This window comes from Ambystoma mexicanum, chromosome 6p, assembly GCF_040938575.1.
Source record: "Ambystoma mexicanum isolate Mex_15411 chromosome 6p, UKY_AmexF1_1, whole genome shotgun sequence".
NCBI lineage: Eukaryota > Metazoa > Chordata > Amphibia > Caudata > Ambystomatidae > Ambystoma > Ambystoma mexicanum.
Genome location: NC_090935.1, coordinates 1,265,585,272 through 1,265,602,195, shown reverse-complemented (window position 1 = coordinate 1,265,602,195; position 16,924 = coordinate 1,265,585,272). Strand labels below are relative to the sequence as shown.

At 46.7% G+C, this 16,924-nt stretch overlaps 1 protein-coding gene across 5 annotated transcripts in view; it reads right to left on the bottom strand.

Annotated features, from left to right (window-relative positions):
* The window catches only part of KDM4C (lysine demethylase 4C), a 3,084,728-nt gene that overhangs the window by 2,881,409 nt on the left and 186,395 nt on the right, over positions 1-16,924 (bottom strand). For 2 of the 5 annotated variants that reach the window (XM_069625931.1, XM_069625932.1), the window contains exon 2: positions 2,118-2,190. The exons of the other annotated variants lie outside the window; for them this stretch is intronic. The gene's annotated coding sequence lies outside the window, so the exon portion shown is untranslated. The remainder of the gene's footprint in view (positions 1-2,117; positions 2,191-16,924) is intronic. 5 annotated transcript variants of the gene reach the window in all.

The following is a 16,924-nucleotide window of genomic DNA, read 5'->3' as shown; positions in this document are numbered from 1 at the left end:
TTGGTGCCGAGTGAGGCAAGTGATCCTGATAGGGCACCATCATTCGGTGGTGGCTGATGAATTATTTCATTGGAGGGGCGCAAATATTTCTCGGACACCTCTGCAAGAGACAAACCTTGGCAAGCAAGGCCCGACCCACAAAAGGTGTGTAAAGTCCACGCAGAAGCATTTGCTAGAACATTTTTATGATGCCTTTGCACACAACATATGCCAGTATTCCGCCAGTGTAAAATGACATTTTCATGCTGAATGTGCCCATATATGCCGATACCCCCATGCAAGGATACTCAGTTCGACTTTGCGCATAATGCCAGTAATGATGTCATGCCACTGCAAAAATACATGTCAATGCTGTGACTGTGCCCATAAAACCAGTATCCCCACTTAAAACACTCCATTTGGCTTTGACCTTTATTCCATACCATATCAAGAAAGTATGCCCATACAGGCAGGCCAGCATCTCCACGTTTGTCGTGAAGCCATGAGAAATTCCTGAATGGCGACAGACCTTCATCCCCAACCAACCACACAGATTTTATACACAATCTGTGGACAGGGTTAAGGCAGAGGGGAAGATGGGCCCAAAATTAGACCTCCTGAGACTGCAAGAAAAAACAGAGACTAAAATGTATAATATATTTTTAGCACCTCTTCTCCCTCCAGACGGTGGTTTATGTCTTACCTGCTGTCACTACTTTTACTGCCTGCTAATCGAAAATCACATAGTCCATAGGCCAGGTAACCCATTTGTTGTAGCTTGGGTTCTGATTGTATCAAGGATGCATGGGTAGGTGAGTGGAATGTAGTGATGTCACTAGAAATGTTGGGCTAGTGACTGGTGTGAGTTCTGAGAAATGTCAGTTAGACCTGGATGCTGGCTGGGGTGGATGTGCCAGTGTTTTAGTGTCCTATGTACTTAACTTGCTTGGTACTTACTTACCTGTTGGAGACATGGAGGCTACTACACCGTTCCCAACAAAGGGAAAAGAAAAGAAAGCACTCCGAGCGATCCTACCCAGGCAGCACAAGGACAGCAGCTTAATGAAATGAGAAAGTAGAGGCAAAGTTGCTGATGAAGTCCAATCCGTCACCAGAATGTAAGGTGAAGTCTGTACATAGTCCATAACATGCAGATAAGGAGTTCAGTTCAACAGTCATACATCCAAGGAGATCTGTGACAGAAGCCAGTGGAGAGCGGGAAAAAGTCTGAGAATGACAGGTAAGAAGGATCCAGGAAACAATCCGCTGAAAAAGCCGTGCAGGTTTGCAAAAATGAAACCAAAACATAAACTCAGTTCAGGGTATAGATGAGGACAAGTCGAAAACACACGCCAAGGTCCTGATAAATCAGGAAATACAAATCGAAGTAACGCTGCTCGGGACGGGAATAAACACTGCTTTGAGTAGCAGCTTCAAACTGAAGGAAGCAAGTATTTAGTGCTGGATGCGCGCAGAGCACAGCATGAAGGAACGCCGCCACGCCTTATTAGCGTTGTAGTCTATAGCTCGATGCTGCAGACGCCAATGAAGTCTGTCGCTGGGTTTTCCTAGTTGCATGCCCCCCCTGTGTGGCGACTTCATAACAACGTTAAACACTTACTTTGGCTTTACCCATAATGCCAGTTCAAGATAACAGGTCATTGCTAGTGTGCAATCTTAATAAAATGGTTGGAGTATCATTCTTGATTCTTAATAGAGGAGTAACCACGCTTCTTCAAACAATTAAAATCCATTTTGACTATCTTTAATATAAAAGTACAAAAATACTCAATTAAAAACCAAATTCACTTCACCAGCACTAAAAGTGCATGACTCAACCACCTTGTGACTCTCATTTCTCTATTACAATACAATTGTCCTGACATGCAACAAATACATTTCACTTATACTCTGACTGGGATTGAATTAGAAAATGTGTGTCGACAGGCAATGCTTCATTATTTGCCTTTTTGCTCTGCATGCCATTTTTCGGGCTTATACAAACGCCCAACACTCTTCAGGAGCTAATTTGTATCACGCAATTGGCAGTAAGAAAGAACGAATCTTCTCTGCTCAGGTCTTAAATTACAACTTATTAGCATTTTTTTGCATGTAACGTCTATAAACACAGGGGTTACCTGTATGTTTCGGATTCGGCTTCCCTTTTAATGTGGCGCCTTTATATTTTGTAGCAGAGTCCAGTTAGATCACCTGTAGGGATACAAATAATTACCCTCTTCAGATTTAGGAAAATGGTCAGTTGGATCTCACTTAAACCATGTACTCCCAGTTGGAAATATGTTTACCAATCATTCATTACTTAAATGCACTTATTTTTCATATTCCTAAGGTATTTTATTGTTTGGGAAAGAAAAAATGTATGGTGGAAGCTTAGTTCGCTTAAGTCGATAATGTATGAATAAGGCACTATTAACCTCACTGTATGACTGTATGATTGTAATATTTTCCATGTGAGATTTTCGTGGCAATGGTAATGAACCCAAGTGCTATTTGTCATCAAACGGGGTCGGAAGTTTGTAGTTGTGCTGAATATGGAATTAATTACACTACCTCTGAGGAAATCAGAGCAGGCATGTGGCTACAAACAATTCATGATAGCAAAGAAGCATTTATAGAGTATAGACATTTCCAAAAATATTTAAGGTGGTGCGCTATTAAAGTTGCACTTGCCCTGCAGATATTAATGAATACTAATATTCAATTGTTATGCAGGCTGGTAGCCTAAGGAGAGTTTTTAGGCATTTATACTTGAATAAATCTAGCTCTTTTACCAGGCCCATTTTTCTGCACCATAAGTAATGATGGGAAGTATTCTAGTCTTGTAGACTCAGTATAGAATGCAAAGAAAAGCCACCACGTTTGTAAGAAAAGGCTCAAAGGGCTCCAATTTGCCGGCCAACCATCAGTTGTGTTTTTGACAATTGCAGGATACAGCTCAATTTGTCGTCAATGACGATACCAAGATATTTAAATTGAGAAGCCACTTCTATAAGTTTCTAATTTAGTGTCCATCTAAAGCCGTTGGTCTTATGATACCGGCTTCGAAGATAATCCATGATCTTGGTCTTATCTATATTAATTTTCAACCCTTTCACCTTAGCATAAACATTTAGGAGGTTAAGTTGCACTTGGAGCCCCTTAGGCGTACTGTCCAGGGGGACTCGATTGTCTGCATATCCCAACCAATTGATAAGGGATTCCTCTCGCTTTGGAGGAAAAATATTGGGAGAAGATAGAGAAGTGGGCAAATCAGACAAAGGTTGACAAGAGTGGCTGCCAGTATACATCCATGCCTAAGCCCATTATAGGTTGGTATCTAATCAGTCACAGCTCTACCTAACTCACTTTGGCAAGGGAATGTAGAGCCATATTTATTCTCAGCAGCCCAACAGGCATATTCTAATTCTAGAGTTTACACCAAAGATGCCCTCTCTTGACCGTGTCAAATGCCGAACTAAAGTCGACAAAATACACATTTCCAAGTGCTCCAAGCCTGCTGAATAATCGTTCCCAGGGTTATCTATAGTGTTCATATTTTAACGAAAACCCTGTTCGGTTGATAGGGATGATGTTGTGATTGCAGATCCAGGCATTTGGTTCTAGTTGCAGGAAGAGGACACAAATCTTGAATAGCCACTGCCATCATAGGCACTGGAGTGCCTCGTTTGCCCTGCCCAACGCTGCATTGATTGGCCAAAGGTCCACTCCTAAGGCCAGTCCGGGGAGCCCACAGGCAGAGCCGGCCCCCTGACAAATGCCCACACTAAGGCCACTGTCTGGCCTGTCTGGCCCTGGCCGCAGGGGGTGCCCCGCTCTTTACTCTCCCACCCGCTCAAATCCCTCTGCTACATGGGTAAAAGTTGGCACACTATTCCTGACGTCCTCCTGGTCTGCACCTCACCAATTCGCTTTTTGCGCCTTAATCTAGGGGCCCCCTCCTGTTTGCAAATCGGGCCTTGAACCATGAACCGGCTTCCTGTGGGCTCCTTACCCCACACCTTCTCAGTTGCCACCTCTCTCATGCGGCCTCCTCCTGCCTGCAACCTGAGCCTATTGGTATCAGGTAATAATATTGCCATATATATGGTCGCCGTAAACAATATCGCCGGGAAAATGTCGTGGCGATATTATTTGGGTGACCATATATATGGGGACAGGGGCAACATTTTTTTTTTAAATAAACAAAATGAAAAAAAAAAAGTTTGGGGATTGTGGGGGTGTCCCCCGCATGTTCCATGCAATAATGTCGCCACAAAAAACGGCCATTTTCGGCGATATTTGTGCATGGCGAGATTTTTGTGGTGACATTATTACATGGAACCAGCCTATTGACTCACTGCAGGTCGGCAGCCTCCTCCTCTCCCATCCAGCATAATCTTAACCCTTGCAGTGTCCTCTGTCCCCAGCACTGCTAACTTTCTTCTTCAATTACGGACTATCAGCTCTTGGACATGTTACCTCCCGACATTGGTTGCACACCGGCCTGCTCCGAATTACGTTCCACATGTGTGCCATTTTCCCCCACCACTCGCACGATTAACTTTACGCCTCTCTTTGTCCTTCATTCTGAATGCCAGAATTCGATGCCCTGTATGCTCTGATCATCTGCTTTGACTCATGAAGCCCTTTTTTACTTCTGTAGTTACTGTACCGATTGAAACTCGAACCTGGTTGTGCTTTTAAACTGCTGTTTTCTGCTGCATTTAAGGGTTTACCCAATTCTAGGCATTTAAAAATCTGCTACCCATGTGCACATCTTGTTTAAAGCACCGCCTTCATCTGTGCCTGCTTGGCTGTTAGGCACCCTGTGAGTTCTTTGTGCACTGTGCAGCTATCCCATCACCGCTCCCCCCTGCTCCTTGGCATCTTCTGCCCTCCTTCCCCTCATCTCCATGGCACTCTCCATCTCCCACTATCTATTATAACTGCTACTCTATTACCTACCCCCCTCTCTTTCAAAACCTGGAAGCAAGATGTTTAAGAAGGGTCTCCTGGGCTCTAATACAGGGCAGCCAATTGCCGACATCCATGTCAATGCTCTTTCCAGGCAGACTATTACTGACATTCTTTTGCAGTTCCCTCTCCAGACCCATGAACCTCCCACATGGTTTCTGTCCTCTCCCTTTTATCTTCCTCACCCATTAATAGTGGAACCAGATGGGAAGTGCTCTTGGCACACTTCCCATGATCCAGGTGCATCATCTATGTCTACTTGAATGGCACTATCATGGCTCAGGGCCCTCAGCCCAACCTCCTCCTCCTAGACCAGTGTCTAACGTCTCTCATAAACTTTCTTCGTTCTCGGGAAGCCCTGTTGTGTCCCGACAAAGATGGCCGCCTAGGTGTAGAGCTGCGCTGCAACTAAAATCCTTATAAAAATATCCTGCAGATCGGAGCGATGTTGATGGACTTTGGGGCAGATCCAGGTGACAGAAAGACAGGGGCACGAGCTGTTTTAATCTGGAGTGAAACCGCGAGGTGTAACGCCAGTAACACCTGGCGAAAGTTTTCCACGCCTTGCCAAGCCCCAAACGGCCTGCGCGGCAAATACTGTTGATCGCAGCAGCCCGCATACCACCAGACGGAACACTGACCTGTGTCCGCTAAACCCATACAGGCGGTGGAGCGGGTGCTCCCATATCGTACACACACTGTAGGCGTGCAGGTCGAACGGGGATATCCTTTCGCTGACGCAGGACGGCAAGGAGGAAGAATAGCTGGCCAAGACCAGGTATCCTTACACAGGACGACGGGCACAGGCTACCGAACATCCATAACACCCGTAAGTCAATGCCACACACAAACTACTGACCCAAGCATCCAAACGACCCAAGAGGCCCAGAATACCAACCCCCCCCCCTAAGGCCACACAGTACTGGCACGGAACTCACCCAGCAACAGAACGGAAGAAGGGGCCATTCAAAGGCATTACTGGCATACCAGTGGTCGAGACCAGCCTCCAAAAATATGAAAACCAGAGCGAAAGCCCACATTTAACCTCACACAGGAGCCCCGGGCCACTGCACCTGGAAACCATGCAGGAGTCGGATGCCTACACAAGCCCAAACACAGGGGAGGAGGGAGAGGGGTCCCTGCAATTAAGCCCTTCGACCAACTAAATACAAATGGAAGGCCCCATGGACCCATACATGATGGCACTGCAGGCCAGCTTTGCAGCAATCAATAGCAGGTTGGATGATATTGGTAGTTACATCTCTTCTATCAGAGCCGACCTACAGAAAGTGAGCACCAGGGTGACTGAGGTGGAGACTAGAGTCAGTGCACTAGAAGACAGTACCGCAATACATAACAAAGAGATTGAAAACATCAAGAAGAGCCTGAAAACAGTACAGTCGAAGTGCAACTAATTGGAATCCAAGTCACGCCGGAATAATATTCGAGTGGTGGGCATAGCGGAGAAACCCTTAAATATACCAATGCAGGTCTTTCTGGAAGAGGAAATCCATACAATGCTCCCGGATGCCCAATTCTCGCAACAATTCCTCGTCCAGAGGGCCCACAGATCCCTTGCCCCTCCACCCAAACCTGGCGCCCTGCCGCGCACTATCATAGCATGCCTACTCAACTACCAGAGAGGGATCGGATTCTCTACCTGTCCCGGGAGAAAGGCACATTATCATACGATTCAACAAGGATTCACATCTACCCGGACTTCTCAAACGGGGTGCAGGCAGCCCGACGTACCGTCGACCAAGTCAAGAAGGCACTTGGAGCACGATCCATCCCTTATGCCATGAGGTTTCCGGCAAAACTCCACCTACAACATGCCGGAAGAGCTAATTTCTTCGAGTCACCCGAAAAGGCCATGTCATACATAGAACGCAACATCCTGGCACCACCGAACAACAGCAGACTCCCAAGATGGCACATGAACAAATCCTAATAGCCCGAGAAACAAACGCAGTCTAAGGTTCTCCCAATCCGCAAGAAGCCAGCACAGCAGCTCCCAAAGTGCCGATCGATCTGAAACAAACAGTTGTGGCCACACAGAGCCACCCACAGTTGCAGTTGTTGTGGGTATGGTTTGGGGATACACTGTCCAGTTGGGGGGATGGGGAGGGTGGATTGAAAGGGAAGGGGGATGCCTGTTGCCTAAGGAGAATACATTGGCAGTGGGAACAAGTCACACAGCCAAAGTGGAATGAAGATGGGAGTGAGGGAATAGGGGGGAATTTGTTTAATTGAAAAAGCTGACGGTTTCATAAGGCACAAGGTATGCGGGAAGGCCCATGAACTGAATAAGGATATGTATACAGATATGGAATGGCGGCACCCGGACTGAACCAGGGGACTAGACTCCTAACATGGAACATTAGAGGGCTGGCAAACCCAATAAAAGCAAGAAAAATCCCGGCCTATGCCAAAAGGCACAGATCGATATCCTTCTATTGCAAGAGACACATGCTGTTAGAAAAGTAGCTGAGTCATTTGCCCGGGACTGGGGTCCAATGCGAATCGGTACAGACTACTCCTCCCAAGCCAGAGGAGTCTTGACCCTTATCCATCAACGCACCGGATTCCAGCTCACTAGGTCGGTGGTGGATGCAGAAGGCAGATACATAATTGTATGGGGTGTAATAAACAATCAATAGCTAGTTCTGGTCAATACATATGGTCCAAACAGATTTCCCGGAGTTCTACCTACAGATTATCGCACTGATCTCACCTTTTGGGGAGACTAAGACAATTTGGGGTGGGGAACTAAACACAATCCTCGATCCACTGAAAGACAGGACATCCAGAGGCCACAGAAATCATACCAGAGCGGCACTGACAATTCTGCAAGGTATGTCCACATTGCCCCTTGCAGACACATGGAGATAGACACATCCCACCCAGAAAGAATACACATTTCACTCACAAGTGCATAACTCCAGTTCTCGTATAGATTATTGTCTGTGTGCCATACTACCTCGTACAAGGTCAGACCACACACCAGTCCTATTAGACCTAAAGACAGCAGATATGGACCAAAGTCCACGGTGTTGGTGCATGCCGCTGACGCTCCTAAAGGACGACCCGGTGATAGAGCCACTGCGGGCACACATAGCCGATTTCTTCGATCGCAACACAGGCTCAGTGGGGTCGGTAGCCACAGTGTGGGAATCATTTAAGGTCTGGTTAAGAGGACACCTACTATCACGTTCACTGGGGACACTACAGGAAATGAGGAGAGAGCTCAACCGAGCAGAAAACACACTGAAGTCCCTAGAAAACGTATACGCACGGGCACCGGGGATCAACACACTCAAGCAACTGCAGGATCAACTAACAAGGTTTAGATCCCTGGCTGAAAGGGAAGTACTGGACATTACACATCCGATTCAGGCTAGGAGATATGGGGAGGGAAATAAAGCGAGTAAATCCCTGGCTAATCTTATCAAAGCTGGGGGTAAGGCCTATCACGGGGGTGAAGGAGACAGACGGCATAGTATACACAGAAGCCAAAAAGGTTAATGGGGTGTTCAGGAGTACTAAACTACGTTGTACGCAAACACAGATCAAGTGACAGCAGATGAACTCAACCATTATATGGATTTGTTCCCACTATCTTTGCTAGAACGGGACGAAAGAGAGATCCTAGATCTCCCCCTCACCATAGAAGAGGTCGGACAGGCAATTAAAGACCTAGAAGCCGGTAAATCGCCTGGACCGGACGAGCTCCCGGTAGACCTTCATAAAAGCTTTAGTGCGGAACTATCCCACAAAATGCTTGAAGTGTAGGAGGAGGCCAGGGGAACCTGCAAGCTCCCAAAGTCCATGGGAGAGGCCATCATTACGGTTCTACTCAAACCACATAAGCCCCAGCACGATCCCACATCAGACAACCCACTGTCCCTGATAAACGCAGACACCAAAATATTCACTAAGGCGATCACCAATCGACCTCTACCTTACATGAACAAACTGATACATCCAGACCAAGCTGGATTCGTCCCCTCAAGATCTACCACCCTGAATCTTCGTAGATTTTCCGCTATACCATCACAATTGGACCCCAATGCAAAAACAGTGGCAATTGCACGCGATGCTAAGAAAGCATTAGACTCGGTCTCCTGGAGGTACATGTACGCCATACTACGTAAAATGGAATTCCGACCCGGGTTCCTGAGCTTTATTCATCTGCTATATAAAGATCCTAAGGCCATAATTAGAACAAACCAGAGCCTATCACCTGAATTTACATTACACAGAGGCACAAGGCAGGGCTGCCCACTATCCCCCCACTTATCTTCGCCCTCACCATAGAGGGCTTGCGGCAAGCTTGCGACAAACACTCATGGTGAGGGATCCGCATTAGGGACCCCGCTCAGTTCATCTCGCTTTATGCCGATGACACCATGCTCTTTATAAGAGACCCCGTGACCAACCTCCCCCCTGTCAAGAAAGAGAAATATGAATTTGCAAAATACTCAGGCTACAAAATCAATCAAGCCAAGTCAGAGATCATTCCCCTAACACAGGGTACAGCAGGATCAGTGGTCCCCGAACACGGCCTGCTACCTAGGTATCATAATGACTTTGGACAAAGACACACTATTCACCACAAACTACGAATGCTACTCAAGACCAAATTCAATGTCTGGAACAAACTCCTGATATCTATATATGGCGGGATAGCGCTGCTAAAAACGGTTGTGGTGCCCAAATTATTATATCTATTTAGTAATATTCCAATTTGGCCCGGACGTCAATTCTTTGATAAACTACAGAAGCTTGTCTCCGACTTCGTATGAGGAGGAGGCACGGTAAGACTCAAATGGCCCAAACTTTGCAAAAAATATGATATAGGTGGGCTGGCTGCCCCAGATTTCTTGCTGCACTACAACACTGCGCAAGCACACTTCGCGAAATACTGGACCCACAAAACAGAACAATACGCCCATATACAGGCGGAGAAATGTGCAGTGCAGCTGCCCCCATGAATCTGCAAACCATGACCCTTGCCAAAGCAAAGAAAGATGCAGATGAGGTAGACCCGGTATCCTGCACAGTGCGGGCCTGAGCAGCACTCTTCCATAGAGCGGCATGCACGGAACCATACTGGCCCTCCTCCCCCCTTTGGCACTATCTGGACATAGCACCTACACTGGACACAATCCTACAGAAAGGATGGGGTCCGGGGAAGAGGTTCAGGGGGTTGGACTCACTAGAACACTGCAATATCATCGCCTGAGAGCAGCATGTAGAAACAAATGGCCTTCATTCCCATCCGAGCCAAACCCACACCCATTCTTGAGTACCATTATGTGACGTGGGACAATCAAATACCCACTCCAAATACACAATGAAGTCTAAGGGAAAATTATTTGAACATATCAATAGAAGATTAGTAATGGGCAAAATACTGTCATTATAATAAGTCTATCTCCCTCTGCACCAACTTTAGACTGATACAGTTAAAAATTCTGAATCACCTACACATAACCCCCATTAAGTTGGCTAAATTTGAGCGCTCCAAAGCAAGCACTCGGCCCCAAATGCAATGCCCCTGAAGCAAACTCTATACATATGTACTGGGAATGCCCCCTCCCGCCCCATCCGGCACTTTTGGGAGGAGGTGGCCACCATCCTTAGCAACATATTAGATATACACATCCCGGCCACTCCACTGAAATAGCTGCTGGGGGATATAGGAAAAGTGTCAGTCAAGTCGCGCAAACTCTTGTCAGTGGCAGGTGCTGTGGCCAAAAGGAACATATTTAAATGCTGGAAGGCAAGGGAGGCCCCCACACCACAGGTATGGCTCAAGGACTTCATATCTGTATACGCATGTGAAGAGAGTTATGTTAAGGGAGTGTCATCCACATGTAGGCCAAAGGACATTTGGGCCCCACTCTGCCGATAACTAACCGACACCCAAGAACGGGTGGGGATGGAGCTAGAGCCGCTCAGCCAGGTATGATATGCAATATGTGGAACTAGCCCACTAGGCCAATTTGTGTCGTTCTGCCGCATTGGTAGAATTTTTACTACCCTACAAACTGCACACAGTTGCACTCATTCCACTGGGAGCAACACAATATAAGCTGACCACCCTAGACCGCACAGTATCACTATGTATGTGACAGGCATATATACAGTCCTACTAAGGACATTTTAGATCTGATCGATATAACTAGCACCTCTAGCCTATACCCCCCACCTTACGTAGCTATAATAGGCCATCTACGAGCTCTCATGGATATCCCATCGACACCCTTGTCACCAAGTAACCTAAGTCCTGCACCACCACTAGCTCCGAACGCTCTCATTCAGGTCCCACCTAAAACTTACAGACTATGTAGCTCCTCTACCAGAAACCACAGACTCCACTCCAGGTTACCCAAATTATTCGAATCTCTCGCCAGGTCAATAATCAATACAAATATCAGGAAATTATGCCCACAATTTAAACTCTCCAAAGCCATCTTAAACGCTACCCAGTCCACGCATCCGCTACCCAAGGATTACCAGTCGAAAAAAAAATTATTGCACCTCCTAAGAATATAACTAAAAACCAAAGCCCCCCTAAACCACTATCAGGGAACAATGCCCCACACCTTAAAGATGCCTTAATAAACGCCTGCTCCACAGTGGCACACGCCACGTAGATAGCTGATCTTTTACAGGTAGAAAAATTCAACTTCCAGGCCGTCACAGAGTCTTGGCTCCACGACACAGCCGGTCCCGCCCTTATGCTAGCAGTCCCAGAGGATTACACAATACTTAGAGCAGACAGAACCGAGGCATGCGGTGGAGGCATAGCTATAAATAGCCAAAACAAACCTAGCCATGAGACTAGCCCAATCATCAGATGTCAAATACTGTGAATCCCTGGTCGCCAAACTACCGATCTCCGGCTCCCAAACTCTCACTTTTAACTTACTATACAGACCCCTTGGCCCCATTGGGTCATTTTAAGAGGACCCAACTACCATCCTCTCTGTTAACGTAAAAAATACCTCACAAAGCCTTCTGCTAGGTGACCTTAACCTACGGTTTAAAGACCCTAAAGACCTGCAAGCAACGCTAATCACGGCACTCTCGAACTAGGTTTCAATCAAAGAGTGACTCTTCCCACCCACAACAAAGGAAGAATTATTGATTGGGTGGAAGACTACAACTGTAGTGCTTCCATCACAGCCATCACCCCACTGCCATGGACAGAACACAATGTGTTGGCATTCTCACTAGCAGCCATTATACTGACCTCTAAAAAGAACCCCCTCCATTCCCACTAGGAATAAAAAAAGCATTACGGCCGATAAACTTGTACCTCTAATCCTACCAACTCTGAACTCCCTACCACAGATCCTTCCATCTTAGTCAACGAATACAACAAAATAATGTCTGAAGCCCTAGACTCCATTGCCCCGCTAAAACTAAGAAAGAGCAAACCCAAAATGCACCTGAATACTTGGTTCTCTCCACACCTCAAATCATTAAGACTAGAAAAAAGAAAGAGCGAAGCTATGTGGAGACAGCAACCATCGGATCATAACAAGTCCAACCTCAGTAAGATATTTTCCCACTATAAGAAAGAACTACTGCTAGACAAACAAGACTCTTACAACAAAAGAATCTCGCAAGCCAACTAAAGCATAAAAGAACCGTTCTTAATCCTCAAAGAACTCGAAACTCCTATCCCTGTCCCAGACACTTGTGCGAAGGACAAAAACTGGTGCACTAGCATTCAGAAAGCCCTATAGTAGCAACCTTCCCGGACAAGATCACCAATAAAAAAGGAAACCTTCACAAGTCAACCATACAACCCAGCACACCCACTCCTCCCACACAAAAACCCATACATCATTTCAGCTTCTCCAAGGTATCTATCCTAGAGGTTGATAAAGTCATCCTCACCCACAAACTGTCCAACTGCCAAGGAGACCCATGCCCAGCACAAATTATTAAAAGACGCTGCTAGAGATCTATCACCTTTCATCTCAAAGCTAATTAACGCATCCTTTTCCACCGGCAAACATCCAAAGTAACCTCAAGGAGTCCTGGGTACTCCCACTCCTCAAAAACAATCACTAGACCCCTCCATACCCACCAACTACAGACCCATCACTACAGTTCCTTTCCTGCTTAAAATCGTAGACAGGATAGCATACCTCCAAATACAAGAGTATCTGGAACAAAACCACCTCTTAGGAGCCTGTCAGTCTGGCTTCAGGCCCCAACACGGGACCGAAACAGCTCTGATAGACCTCTGATAGACCTTAAGGCCCAAATCGACGCACTCAGGGACAATGGAAAAACCGCCCTGCTAGTATTACTTGACCTTTCAACGGCGTTCGATTTGGTAGTCCATAAAGTCCTCTGTAATTGCCTGGATTCGGCTGCTCACAAGAACCAATTCGCTGGATACAATCCTTCCTGAATAATAGGACCATGCATGCCTTTTCTCCCTCAGCATCTGCCGACCCCATCCCAATTACCTGTGGGGTGCCACAGGGCTCATGCGTTTCCCTACCATGTACAATATATTCAAGAAGCCCCTTTTTGATGATCTCGATGGTCTTGGCATCACTTACACTATCTATGCAGATGATACCAAGATCCTCATACCGTTGATGGGAGATTATGATAAGGATTTGGCCTTGGTGAACAGAGTGTACCTCATCATCCAGGCATGGATGGCCACCCATGGTCTATGCCTGAATGATGACAAAACCAAGCTCATAATCCTCAGCACCACCTTCAACCTTAATAAACTCGGCCATAAATACACCAGCTTTGACATCGATGGCAACACCATCAAAGTTGCCAAAGAAGTTACAACATTAGGTTTCTACTTAACTCCACCTTATCCTTCACCAAACAGGTCAACTCTATGGCCTCCGCCACTGCTTACACCTGTAAGCTAATTAGAGCTGCCAAACCCTTCCTTTCCATGCACAGTTGCATCACTTTAGCCAGAGCACTTATTCTATCAAAAATGGACTACTTAAATGCCCTATGCCTGGGAGCCGACAAGTATACCACCAATAAAATCCAGATTCTCAAAAACAATGCACTTAGAGGAGCATCGAGTATAGCAAAAAAAATCATATTTCAGAGACAAGGAGAATGAATAACTGGCTCACCACCAAGGGCGAAATCCTACTAAAAATGGCCTCACTACACACAAGTGTCTAAACAACGCTGCACCACGCTATCTGATAGAAAGATTTAAGAGACATTCATCTAACCATCCAACAAGAATGGCCAACATTAATAACCTGACAGTACCTAGGTTCAAACTCTCCAAAACTGGAGGATGTAGTTTCCCAGTTAGAGCCGCTCAACTGTGGAATTCCCTATCCCCTGCCATAAGGGCAGATCAAACATACCCACACTTCAGACGCAACATCATTAACTGGATCAAAGAAAATGATCACTAAAGCACAGGGTGCCCGTCGGCTCCACTCCACTTCCTCCACTGTGTATAATTTTGCTTCCTCGCTACCCACTGCCTGATAGCTTTTCCCTACCTCCCTTGTACATATCTCCTAAATTCTGCAACCATATTCAGGTATCTCTGGCGGCCCCTGGCTGCATATTATATCTAATGTTCTCTCTTATTTAACCTCCTGACTTTTTCTGGAATTGTTGACTCTATCCTTATTGTATATACCTGTACAGTACTGCAACATAAGCTGAAAATATTCCCGTTTCTCTCTGCGCCCCGATACCCTCGGGTCTGGTGCGCATTATAAATAATAAAACAAACAAACATAGATCGGCCTCACTGTTCTGTTTTCATACAATATGCATAAAAGGTATATGTACACTGTCCTTGATCTAATGTAACCGCCAGTTGAAAAATAAAAGTTTTTAAAAAAAACGTTCTTCCTTCTCCGGCCACTCCTTCTCCCTCCCCCTTCGTTCCCCCAAACCCAGAGTGGTGGCACCTTGTCCCTGTACCCCTATCTGAAAAACCTTTAAAAGGAGGCAACCAGCTTCACTTAAAACCTCAACTCACGCTCCGCTGTTAAGCGCTCCTCGGACACCTGTCACCTCCTTGAAGACTTTGATCACTGAGATGTGGTTCAATGCCAGCTCTGTCACTGCTTTTGACACTCTTGTTCCTGAGGGTTACAAGATCCTCAACAAGTCCAGGCGTAACCAGCCAGGAGGCGCAGTGGCCCTTGTCTTCCCTGAATGGATCCCTGCCTCCGTCATACCTATCCAATCCTTCTCCTCCTTTGAATGTCTTGTCTGCAAGCTTTGCATCTCTGCTACCCTTTGCATCGCTCGCTACTATCTACAGGACCCCTGGGACGGTCTCCCTTTTCCTATCTCAATGGGCCGACCTTACATCATCTCTCCTGACTACAACCTCTATGCTTCTCCTCTGAGACTTCAATATCCATCTCAACTCTCCTGATGCGTCCTCACCCTTCTGCAACCTCTGCGACTCTTTCTCCCTCACCATTCTTCCCTCTGGCCCCAATCACTCAGCCGATCACATCCTGGATGCGGTCATCTCTGCTCAACTCTCTCTCTCTAACCCTCTCATTATCTCTCTCTAACCCTCTCATTACAACTCTATCTTGATCTGATCATTCTCTCCTCTCACCTGGGAGGTCCTTGGCTCCCCGGCTGAGCCGTTTGCCCGCACTGTCAGCCTCCTCCTCCTCCGTCGTCCAACCGATTAAGCGAGTGTCAGTTGCTGCCTCTTTTATTCCCCCCTCCACCTCTGCCATCAGCCCTATAGATAAGGTGTATATCGCCCACTTTTACTCTCTAAAAATAGGTAAGTAATCCCAAAAAATAAAAATGGGGAATAAAAATGCTCCCAACAAAAAAATGGGAAAACGTATGACCTTGTGCTCCATGGAGATGTAGTGCAACCTAGTACCAGAGGAAGAAAATGCTATTATTACTGCCTGATCGGAAGACATAATGCAGAGGAGCAGGCGCACATATCCGCAGGAGATCATACCGCCCCTGTATTGGAGCCATGAGACTGTGCCCTGTCTAACACCAGCTATTATACCAATACTGCAGCTAGCATATGGAAGATGGTATTCATTAAGACAACCGTATCAAATGTACCCTTGAGTTGATGACAGCCTACAGGAGGAACTCCCTGAAGGAATATGAGAAAGAGCTAGGAAAATTGACTAATGACGTCATAAGAAAGAGTGCAGGACATCCTGAAATACTAAATGAACACAATGTATGGATCTTAGAGGAGAAATGACGAAGTAAAGAATCACGTGAACCTTAAAGTGTAAAAGAAGAAGATTACACAGTAAAAAGTGCTCCAGAAACAGAAGCATGAAGAATGTACAGACGCTGAAACGCAAGATAGATCAAGTCTTCATATAGGCTAGCTATAAGTAGTAAATAGAATGCAGGCGGAGCCGGCATTGTACAGAAACTGGACATTGATATCATGAAATAAATAAGCCAAAGAATTATGGAGAAAGAATGAAAGACTGTCGCAGTAAAATAGCAGGTTATTGGGGGGCGTGGCCTGGAGCCGACTTGCCTGGAATGACTTCCTGAGTCCTCCCGTCCGGCCCAATGCGCCTTCTCACAAAGACCCCATTTCCAGCCCCCGTTTTCTCCCGAAACTGAAACAACCGGCGGGGGAACCTCTCCTGCTCCCACAGCCCGAGTGGGTCCCGGCTCCATTCTAAAACGGCCGCGGGAGACCCTTCGACAGCCCCGGGACCCACTCGGCGGTAAAATGGCCGCCGCAGCCTCGAGAGCGGGAGCCTTCCCAAGAGGGGGCGGAACGGACCTAGAAGCTGATCCGACTGGCATCCGCCCTTGGTGATTCGGAGCCTGCTGGCTCGTCGCACGCTGTGGAACCACACTGCCCACGGACCCATCCCTCAGCCTCCCCAACCGAGCACAGCCTGAAGCAGCGTTGCACCCAAGGAGGCGAAGGCGCCAAAGCGGACTCTCCCCTCGCCTGCCG